We start from the raw sequence: 11,917 nt of genomic DNA on the forward strand, positions 1-11,917 counted from the left end.
AAACGAATGTGTACAAAAAAAAAAAATTTGCCATTTTCTGAAGCTAATAACTTTTTCATACTTTGGCGCATGGAGCTTTGTGAGGTGTCATTTTTTGCGAAATGAGCCAACCTTTTCATTGCTACCATTTTGAAGTCTGTGCAACATTTTGATCATTTTTTATTCCATTTTTTATGTGATGTAAAAAGGTGTAAAGTCGCATTTCGGACATTTGGGCGCCATTTCCCGTCTCGGAGGTCACCACCGGCCGTAACCGTTTTTATATTTTGATAGATCGTGCATTTTGGGACGCAGCGATACCAAATGTGTCTGTGATTTTCACTTTTTATTATGTTTTATATCAGTTCTAGCGAAAGGGGGGTGATTTGAACAGGAGGAGGCTGGGGAACAGGAGGAGAATAGAGGACAGGGGGCTGCTGGGGGACAGGAGGAGGCTGGAGGAGGCTAGAGGACAGGAGGTGGCTGCTGGAGGACAAGAGGAGGATAGAGGATAGGGGGCTGCTGAAGGACATGGGGCTGCTGGAGGACAAGAGGTGGATAGAGGACAGGGGGCTGCTGTAGGACAGGGGGCTGTAAAGGGAAGATAAAATTTAAAGGGATTTTATATGTTGCAGAGTTGCATTAGGGGGTATTTTACGGTTCCATTGGGGGGGTAGCGCCATTAAGGTCCATATTACACAATGCTTGTGAGGGAAACAATGGGCGTGGTTTATAAAAGGGGGAGGGGATTTGTCCCTCTTCCTCTCCCCCAAAAGTTGAGAGGTATGCAATTGTATTAGTTTTATTTGTACACTGTAGTTCTGCTTCAATGGATAGTACACAAAGGTGAAAATGTTTTAACATTTCATTCCCACAAACTTTGGCAAACTTCTCTAAAAAAAAAATGACAAAAAGACCTTGAAATAACATTTCTACCTAAATTAGATGCAATCTAGTAATAATGTAATTATCTCATTTCTTTCCTCCTAGGCCTCTGGCTGCATGTGAGGATGCGTATTATTCAAGTATGTCAATTTGCCTTGCCTCACACTGTTCTTATCAGGGAAGAAATTATAGTTACTGTGAAAGGAAAAAAAGATTTCTCAGGGAACAGTCCCATTGAATGTACTTTGTACTGTGATTCCAGGAGATATCCTACATAGTAACCTATTACAAGTGGAGACAGAAAAAAACTGACATACCAATAAGATATGTCACAATAACATAAACTGTGACTGCCATGTGGTTACAATTAGTGTTCATCATTGAATATGCTGCTCTTGTTGTGCATAGAGATATTATAAAGTGACAGGACTACCTGGACTACTGGAGGGGTGGGAAGGTGTTGACAGATCTGGATTATCATTGTAGCTCCTGCTCCGGCCCTAACAATTCTTCCAGTTTATGGCACTCTGGAGGGAAGCTACAATGATCATCCAAATTTCTTCTATTTTATGCTTTATTGGTGTCCTCAGGGTGCTGGTATCAATGAAAGCTGTGACAGAGCAGGGAGTAAATCACAAATAAAATTTCTGTGTTGGCACTTTGCTATAAATAAGTGGATTTTGGTTGTAGTTTGGGCACTCGGTCTCTAAAAGGTTCGCCATCACTGTCCTAGGTCATTGCCCAGACAACAGTTTTAACAAACACTGACTTAAAGGGGTTGGCCACTTAACCTTCTGGGGGTTTTTTTGTAATATATGTGTAAGTGTGGGGGGCAGGATATCAGGTAATTCAGCAATGTACAAGTATTAACCCCTTAACGCTCTGCGCCGTAGCTCTACGGCGCAGAGGTATAAGGGATGTATGAAGAGGGCTCACGGGCTGAGTCCTCTTCATACAAAGGTGGGGGTTTTTGCATTTTGCACAAAACCCCCACCGCTAATAACCGCGGTCGGTGCTTGCACCGATCGTGGCTATTAACCCCCTAAACGCCGCCGGCAAAGTCGCCGGCGGCGTTTAAAAGACGGCGGCGCGTGGGCGCCGCCATCTTTTTTTCGATCGCCACGCCCCCGAACGTCATCGGGGGGCGGCGATCAGTTGCCATGGTAGCCTCGTGTCTTCTTTTGACACGAGGCTATCTGGCAGCTGCATATTCGTTACAATGAGCCAGTGGCTCATTGTAATGAATGTGCTGCAAAAATGCCATATATTGCAATACAGAAGTATTGCAGTATATGGTAGCAGCGATCTGACTATCTAGGGTTAATGTACCCTAGATGGTCTAAAAGATAGTGAAAAAAAAAAGAAAAAAAAAAGTTTAAAAAATAAAAAAAATTAATAAAATATTAAAAGTTCAAATCACCCCCCTTTCCCTAGAACGGATATAAAACATAACAAACAGTAAAAATCACAGACATATTAGGTATCGCCGCGTCCCAAAATGCCCGATCTATCAAAATATAAAAACGGTTACGGCCGGCGGTGACCTCCGAGGCGGGAAATGGCGCCCAAATGTCCGAAATGCGACTTTTACACCTTTTTACATAACATAAAAAATGAAATAAAAAATGATCAAAATGTCGCACAGACCTCAAAATGGTAGCAATGAAAACGTCGCCTCATTTCGCAAAAAATGACCCCTCACACATCTCCGTGCGCCAAAGTATGAAAAAGTTATTAGCGTCAGAAGATGGCAAAAAAATTTTTTTCTTTTTTGTACACATTCGTTTAATTTTTGAAAATGTATTAAAACACAATAAAACCTGTATAAATTTGGTATCACCGCGATCGCACCGAACCAAAGAATAAAGTAGGCATGTTATTTGGAGCGAAGAGTGAAAGTCGTAAAAACTGAGCCCACAAGAACGTGCGGTTTTTTTTCAATTTTTCCACATTTGGAATTTTTTTTCAGCTTTGCAGTACATGGCATGTTAAAATAAATAACATTACGGGAAAGTAAAATTTGTTACGCACAAAATAAGCCCTCACACAGGTCTGTACACGGAAAAATGAAAAAGTTATGGATTTTTGAAGTTGGAGAGCGAGAAATGAGGCGAAAAACCCTCCGTCCTTAAGGGGTTAAAAGTTCTGCACTTTGTTATTGATATGTAAGTGAAGCCTCCTATCTACAACCTCATCAGCTGGACAATCCTGACCATATAATGGCCACAGATGGAGGGTCATCTGTCCATGAACAATCGCCAGTTACTTCCTCCATATGCAGCCATTTAGTTGTCACAAATGTCTGACTGATGAGGTAAAGACAGGAGGCTTCACTTTACATATCAGGTGAGTGGAAAGTGGAACTATTAATAGACAGGGCCGGATTATAGGCGGGGCTCCCGGGGCTCGAGCCCCGGGGCCCCCACCATCTTGCCCCCCCCTAGGGGCCCCCACCAGATCGCACCTCCCGCGCCACCCGTCTGAGATGCCCGCCGCTCCCAGACTCAGATGACCGCCTCCCCGCTCATCTCCCTGGACGACAGAGACGCCCCCTTTACAGGTGACACCGCCTCCACCTCCAAGGCTGCCCCCCGCGGCACAGGTTACCGCCTCCCGCCTGCCCATCCCCGGCATGTGTGGCCCGCTCGATTGCCCCGCCCCCCGCTCCCGTTCGAACAGGCACCCACCGCCCCCCTGCCATCGCCAGCCGAACAAGCGAGCCCCGGCATGGGTGACCGCCTGCCGGACCGCCCATCCCCCGCCATGCATGGCCGTGACATCAACCCCCCGCCCGGACAAGCAACTCCGCTTGAGCCCCCCCCCTCCCCCGCTTGAAAGAGCACCCGGTGCCCCCCCTCCCCATCTAAACAATCGTCACCACCACCCCTCCACCCCTCCGCTTGAAAAAGCACCCGGCGCCCCCCCCCCCCCTCCCCGTCCGACCAAGCGACACCCCCCCCCCCCCGCCGGAAAAGGCACCGCCGGAAAAGGCACCGCCGACCCCCTCCCAGCCGAACAACAACCAAAAGACCCCCCCACCCGCCTGGACACCTGCCTGAAGCCACGGCCGGTAAGGTAAGTATATACATTTGTATTTATCTGTGTGTATATACTGTGTATATGGGTATATACTGTGTATATATGTATATACTGTTTATTTATGGGTATATACTGTTTATTTATGTGTGTATATGGGTATATACTGTTTATTTATGTGTGTATATGGGTATATGGGTATATACTGTTTATTTATGTGTATATACTGTTTATTTATGGGTATATACTGTGTATATGGGTATATACTGTTTATTTATGGGTATATACTGTTTATTTATGGGTATATACTGTGTATATGGGTATATACTGTGTTTATGGGTATATACTGTTTATTTATGGGTATATACTGTTTATATACCCATATACACCGTATATACCCATAAATAAACAGTATATACCCATATACACAGTATATACCCATAAATACTGTTTATTTATGGGTATATACTGTGTATATGGGTATATACTGTTTATTTATGTGTGTATATGGGTATATGGGTATATACTGTTTATTTATGGGTATATACTGTGTATATGGGTATATACTGTTTATTTATGTGTGTATATGGGTATATGGGTATATACTGTTTATTTATGGGTATATACTGTGTATATGGGTATATACTGTTTATTTATGGGTATATACTGTGTATATGGGTATATACTGTTTATTTATGGGTATATACTGTGTATATGGGTATATACTGTTTATTTATGGGTATATACTGTGTATATGGGTATATACTGTTTATTTATGGGTATATACTGTTTATTTATGGGTATATACTGTGTATATGGGTATATACTGTTTATTTATGGGTATATACTGTGTATATGGGAATATACTGTTTATTTATGGGTATATACTGTGTATATGGGTATATACTGTTTATTTATGGGTATATACTGTGTATATGGGTATATACTGTTTATTTATGGGTATATACTGTGTATATGGGTATATACTGTTTATTTATGGGTATATACTGTGTATATGGGTATATACTGTTTATTTATGGGTATATACTGTGTATACGGGTATATACTGTTTATTTATGGGTATATACTGTGTATATGGGTATATACTGTTTATTTATGGGTATATACTGTGTATATGGGTATATACTGTTTATTTATGGGTATATACTGTGTATACGGGTATATACTGTTTATTTATGTGTATATACTGTGTATATGGGTATATACTGTTTATTTATGTGTATATACTGTGTATATGGGTATATACTGTTTATTTATGGGTATATACTGTTTATTTATGGGTATATACTGTGTATATGGGTATATACTGTTTATTTATGGGTATATACTGTTTATTTATGGGTATATACTGTGTATATGGGTATATACTGTGTATTTATGGGTATATACTGTGTATATGGGTATATACTGTTTATTTATGGGTATATACTGTGTATATGGGTATATACTGTTTATTTATGGGTATATACTGTGTATATGGGTATATACTGTTTATTTATGGGTATATACTGTGTATATGGGTATATACTGTTTATTTATGGGTATATACTGTGTATATGGGTATATACTGTTTATTTATGGGTATATACTGTGTATATGGGTATATACTGTTTATTTATGGGTATATACTGTGTATATGGGTATATACTGTTTATTTATGGGTATATACTGTGTATACGGGTATATACTGTTTATTTATGGGTATATACTGTGTATACGGGTATATACTGTTTATTTATGGGTATATACTGTGTATATGGGTATATGCTGTTTATTTATGTGTACATACTGTGTATATGGGTATATATGCATCTACTGTGTATAGATGCATATACTGTATTTATACACGCATATATGTGTGTACTAATATATATATTTATATTATATTATATATTACGATGGGTATATGGTATGTATGTATGTATTTGCTGTATATACTGAATGTGTGTGTATTTGCTGTATGTGTGTATATACTTTATGAGTTTGTATATACTCTGTGTATTAATGTATAAATGTGTGTGTATATATGGGTGCAAGTATATGCGTGTAGAACTTTATCTGTGTGTATATAAAGGTGTGTATATATCAGTGTGGGGGATGTATATCTGGCCCTAGTATGTAGCTGTGTTACTGGGGATGAGGCGGCTGTATGTAGATGTGTTACTGGGGATGAGGCGGCTGTATGTAGCTGTGTTACTGGGGATGAGGCGGCTGTATGTAGCTGTGTTACTGGGGATGAGGCTGCTGTATGTAGCTGTGTTACTGGGGATGAGGCGGCTGTATGTATCTGTGTTAATGGGGATGAGGCGGCTGTATGTAGCTGTGTTACTGGGGATGAGGCGGCTGTATGTAGCTGTGTTACTGGGGATGAGGCGGCTGTATGTAGCTGTGTTACTGGGGGCGAGGCGGCTGTATGTAGCTGTGTTCCTGGGGATGAGCCGGCTGTATGTAGCTATGTTCCTGGGGATGAGGCGGCTGTAAGTAGCTGTGTTACTGGGGGCGAGGCGGCTGTAAGTAGCTGTGTTACTGGGGGCGAGGCGGCTGTATGTAACTGTGTTCCTGGGGATGAGGCGGCTGTATGTAGCTGTGTTACTGGGGGCGAGGCGGCTGTATGTAGCTGTGTTACTGCTGGGATAGTGGAAAGGAAGCAGGACGACGTGTATGTGCGGTACACTCAGTGGGGGCCTCCACCAGATTTTGCGCCCAGGGGCCCCCACCAACCTTAATCCGGCCCTGTTAATAGATGTATATTGGTAAATTACCTATTATCCTGCCCCGAACACAAACATTACAAAAACATGAGGTATATGGGCAGATTTATCAAGCTGTCTGAAAGTTTTCTTTCCCTTTTGAATTTTGTTAATGGAAATCTTATATGTAACTGAAGATGTTAACTAATTAGTAATACAAAGATAGCCCCAAAACACATATTTATTAACCATTCCGACTAAAAAGAAATGCAACCCTTTGTAGTGCAAACAATTATCCATCTCTGCCATAGATACATGGATAAATTCTATGAAGCATAAAGTATTCACACACAGGACAAGGCCATATATGTATGGCATGGGGTACACAACAAAGGAACATTGTCTTCCCACACATTATATTTCATCTAGCGCTCTCTACATAATGCTTTATTTGTATGTATGTTCAGTACCATGTACAAGCGGTTTGCATATTAGAAATCATTTTCTTTTATGATGTCTGCTTACAGGCTGATTTGGCTATTACAGAACACAAGTAACAGGTATTTTTTGTACCAGGTGGCAGCGGGAATCATTGGTTTGAAATTCTGTAAATGACTTGAGTATTAATGCAAACAGCGTGAAGCTGTACACAACCTCCAAAAAAGAGGTTAGTCAAATGTGTTTAAAATGGACAAACCTGTTCACGTAAACATCCCAGCTCGCTCCTTTAACTTTCAGGTTTCCATTCTGAAAGACGTCCTGCTGAATGATAACAAAAGAAACACCACTCTCCCCACAGATCGTATTTTTCCACTCCCTGAAATATAATTACCTGTGCATTGCTTCAGCCTAAAAGCATAAGCCATTGTAGGTTACCACTTTTTTTTTTTTTTAACTCTTACATTATGAATTGTAGAAACTGTAAGCTACAAAATGTTTTTCAGATTTGCAACGATGTAAGATTTCTGTAAAAACATTTCTGTGATAGATGGGTAGAGAGGAATAATAATTGGAACATGCCTAAACCTTTATCGCCCTAGAAAAATGCTGCACAGACACTTTCAAACATATATCTTGGGCTACATTCGCAGACACGTATGAGGAATGTATATAAGGCCGATGTATATGCAGTGTATATACATCCCCCATACACTTCTATGGGCTCACGGCGCAGTACAGGAGCATGTGCAGTGCCATACCATTCCGTAGCCCGTAGAAAGATAGGACATGTCCTATCTTTCGACGGAATAAGGCGCCGGAATAATGCATTTTTACACTATAAAATTGTTTTCTTTTTTTTTCTCATTTCCACTTCCTGCACTTATTGAAGCCATTTCCATGGGTACTTACCAAGATGGAGAATTTCAAGATGCAAATATGGACGCGTACCACTTTTTGCATACATCATCCATAGACACCAATGTCAATGTTTTTCTCAACCAATAAAAAAATGGATACAGACGTACAGGACAACTAACTTACACTTCTTGGGCATCCATCATGCCCATAGACATGAATGGATACACCGTAGCACTTGTTTAGATAAGTTTTTTCAGCAGTATGCAAAAAAACGTGATATGAACCCAGCCTTATCCTTATTATAGGTCAGTGATGGCAAACCTTTTAGAGACCGAGTGCCCAAACTACAACAAAGACCTGCTTATTTATTGCAAAGTGCCAACACAAAAATTTAATTTGTGATTTATACTCGCTTCTCTGTCACAGTTTTCATTGATACCAGCACCTGAGGACACCAATAAAGCAGAAAATAGTCCCAGGTAGAGCTGTCACTTTAAAATAGCTCTGTGCACAGCAAGTCCTGGGCTGTCTGGGACTGCAGGAAGATACCTGGAGTCATCTCTGGTGATGGCCTGAGTGCCCACAGAAAGAGCTCCGAGTGCCACCACTGGCACCCGTGCCATAGGTTAGCCATCCCTGTTATAGGTCATGAGTGTCAGATTGTTGGAGGTCTGCACCTGGACCAATCACTAAACAGCTGTAAATGACTGCCAGACTCTATAATAATAATAATAATTCCATTATTTATATATACACACAAATTACGCAGCGCTGCACTTGCCAAATCAGTCCCTCTCCCCAATGGGGCTCACAATCTAATCAACCTACAAGTATGTTTTGGAGTGTGGGAGGAAAACAGGGGAAACCCACGCGGACACGGAGAGAACATACAAACTCTTTACAGATGTTGACCCAGGTCCCCATAAAGCCAAACAAGGTATAGAGCCATAAGGAAATAGTATCAATCCACAGAGAACTGCAGCTCCAATCAGGATCGATTGAATGGCAGCTGAGCAGCAGTAACCAAACACTGCCACTATACAGTGGATGGAGCCATGTGATTTTGGCTCTATACCCTTCAGTGTATTTCCATGCCAGATGCTGCCTGGAACAGATGATTAGTGCAAAGTCCATACTCCCTGCCACTCTGATACTGATGATCTTATTTTGGAAAAAGGTAAAAAAAAAACAGGTAGTGAACCAGAAAACCCCTTTCAATAAATCTCTACATGAACTTCAATAACAACTGGATTGTGTGCTTCATGGCGAACTCACATATGCCAGCTGTGTATAGTAAATAAACTTCTGATGTTTCTTGGACCTAGTGCAGAATCTGGAAAAGGCCCTAGCATATTCATGAGAATTCTGATCTTGAGTGATGTATGAGCCCCGGAACATATAGCAACCAAGTAAAATGAAATCTACCATCAAAATCCAGCATAATAAACTAGGGGCACTTACTCATAGACCCAGGAACTGTGACTGTGCTAATCTTCTTATATTTGTTATCCCTGACCTCCTCCTAAATTCAACTATTAAAATTATGCTAACAAGCAAGAAGGGTTCTGGGGGCATTACCATTATGTCTCTGTGCTGTAACTTCACAGGCTGTTACAATGTGTAGAGCACTTCCCCCTTCCCACTATGTTCTGAAACATCCTCTGCTGCTGTGAGATTACCGCAGGCAGAGGGAGGAAAACAAGCGTAGGAAACAAGGGGGAAGGATGAGACAGTGTAAGAGCTTGTGAAGCTACTTCATACATTTTAAAGTTTATTTTAGAAGAAAGGATAACAAATATATGATTACCACAGTCTCACTGCCTAGATCTATGAGTAAGGGCCCCTGGTTTATCTCCCTGGAAGGAGACATAACTTATCTTATGGTAATAAGTCTCCAGATAGCAATAACTTAGAAATTGGTAAGTGGCTATAAAGTGTTAAAGTTTCTGTGTCTGCAAAAGCAAATAAGTGTTGCTCTTCTATCAGATGCACTGTACATAATATCCCTCTTTGCAGCCAGCAAGAGCTAATTAACTGTAGATGTTTTTGTGAAAAAGCCAGTGCTTTATCTGGAGGGAGTAGAGAAACACTTTACTGTAGGTGACAGAATGACATCTTTGCATCTTGAAGAGGCTCAGCAGGGAAAGACACCACTGGCCTTCATCATGCTACAGAAACTTACAACACTTTTGGAGAGGAATGGATTAATCTTTTATTCCACAAGAGAGGAAAAAACATGATGCAATTTGCATATAATCAATACCATAAATCAACTCAGAGCTATTGTTGCAATTTCCTATTCCTGTGCTTCTTCTATTGTGGCATGAGATAAGTCTAGAGCATGGATTACAAACCGAAAATTATGCTCCTACGTACAACACAGGAAAACAAAGAGAAGGGACAAAATACAATGCAAAAGAAGGGGTGTCACTGCTTAGATTACAACTTTAATAAGGTCCTGGTCCCTACACTGATCAGCTGCTCAGCACCATATAAACATGCAACATCCCCTGATGCTGATGTTACGGTGCTTGGTATGGGGACCGGAGGGCTGCCCTACAGCCTGGCAGGTCTCCAGCAGGTGGTGTGTGCAAGAAATATGGAGGGAGAGGCTGATCTACTGGTTCTCCCTGTAGATGCTCCCTGTAGGGATGGATGGCGCAAGGCGCGGTATGCTGAGAAAAGATAAGACATGTCCTATCCTTTCACAGCTACGGAACGGTACAGTGCCGCACGTGTAGCGTTCGCTCCTGTACAGCACCTTTTTGGTTCGATTTCCCCACAATGAGACCCCTGAGGAGCCGTTATACCCTAATGGCGAAATGCGTAGGGTTAAGCGGGTTTATGTGTTTGGTGACGTGTGTACACGTGATTAGTGTATTTATATAGTGTTTGTGGAGTATAGAGTGCCCTGGTTGAGAGGCCTTAAAGAAATTCATACCAGGACACTGCTTATGTATCTTGTTATTCTATCTGAGACATTTACTACAGGCCCGAATCGCGTTTTTTCATCGGGTTACCCGAATATTACCGTTTTGCGCCCATTTTCCCTGAATTGCCCCGGGTTTTTCCCGCATATGATCGGAGGGCGTGGCCGTCAGAAAACCCAGCGGATTCGGAAAAATCGCCATATTTTTTTTAAAAAAGTGTCGCTTGACACGCACTTACCTGCACCCAGCAACGGATCGTGAACTCCAGTGAACTCCGACGGACTTCAGTGCAGCAGAGACAACTAGTGGACATCGGGCGCACTACCTTAGTGAATCGCCGGAAGACCCGAATTCTCCACACCGAACGCGCCGCTGTCTTTTAGGTGTTTGTATTCCTCTGTGATTTTTTGATACTTTGTTGGAAACATATTCATTGTGCCATGCTGATGGGCTTTATGTCAGGCTCTTTGACTAAATCATTATATAGTGGAATTCTTTGAGAACAATAAAACACGAAAATGATCTATGAAAATCAAAATCAATATCTAATGAAGGTCTGGAATTGAAATTATACTCAAAATCAAAGTGGAAAATCTAATTTCAAGTAGATCAAACTTGCCTCAAGGCAAGGAATTGAGGCCTCCACATGCCTGTATGACCTCCCTACAAAGCCTGGTCATGCGCCGTATGTAACTACGGATGTTCTCCTGAGCAATCACCTCCCCTACTTAGTTTTAAACGATCCGACCTCTTATCCCTCCAGCAGCAAACTGGGGGAATTGTCCATCAGGCTAGTAACCCTTGCTGGATCAGGGTGTGGCTCAGTAAATCCAAACACAAACACTAAGCCACAGTACACACACATATAAACGCCATCTATTCCGCAAACTGCGGATAGTGTGACATTTAGGCACGGTCGTTACAGAGGCATGATGTTTTGATCGAAGGAATGGGCGGTTCAGTCCATAGTATTAATACCTTGGTGTTTTCTGGCATGTGTTAATCACCCTGCATGGCGTTGGCCTGCTGGAGGTCATTATGTTGGGCTCTGCACTTCTCCTCCTTACACAAAGTAGA

The sequence above is a fragment of the Engystomops pustulosus genome, chromosome 1 (assembly GCF_040894005.1).
Source record: "Engystomops pustulosus chromosome 1, aEngPut4.maternal, whole genome shotgun sequence".
NCBI lineage: Eukaryota > Metazoa > Chordata > Amphibia > Anura > Leptodactylidae > Engystomops > Engystomops pustulosus.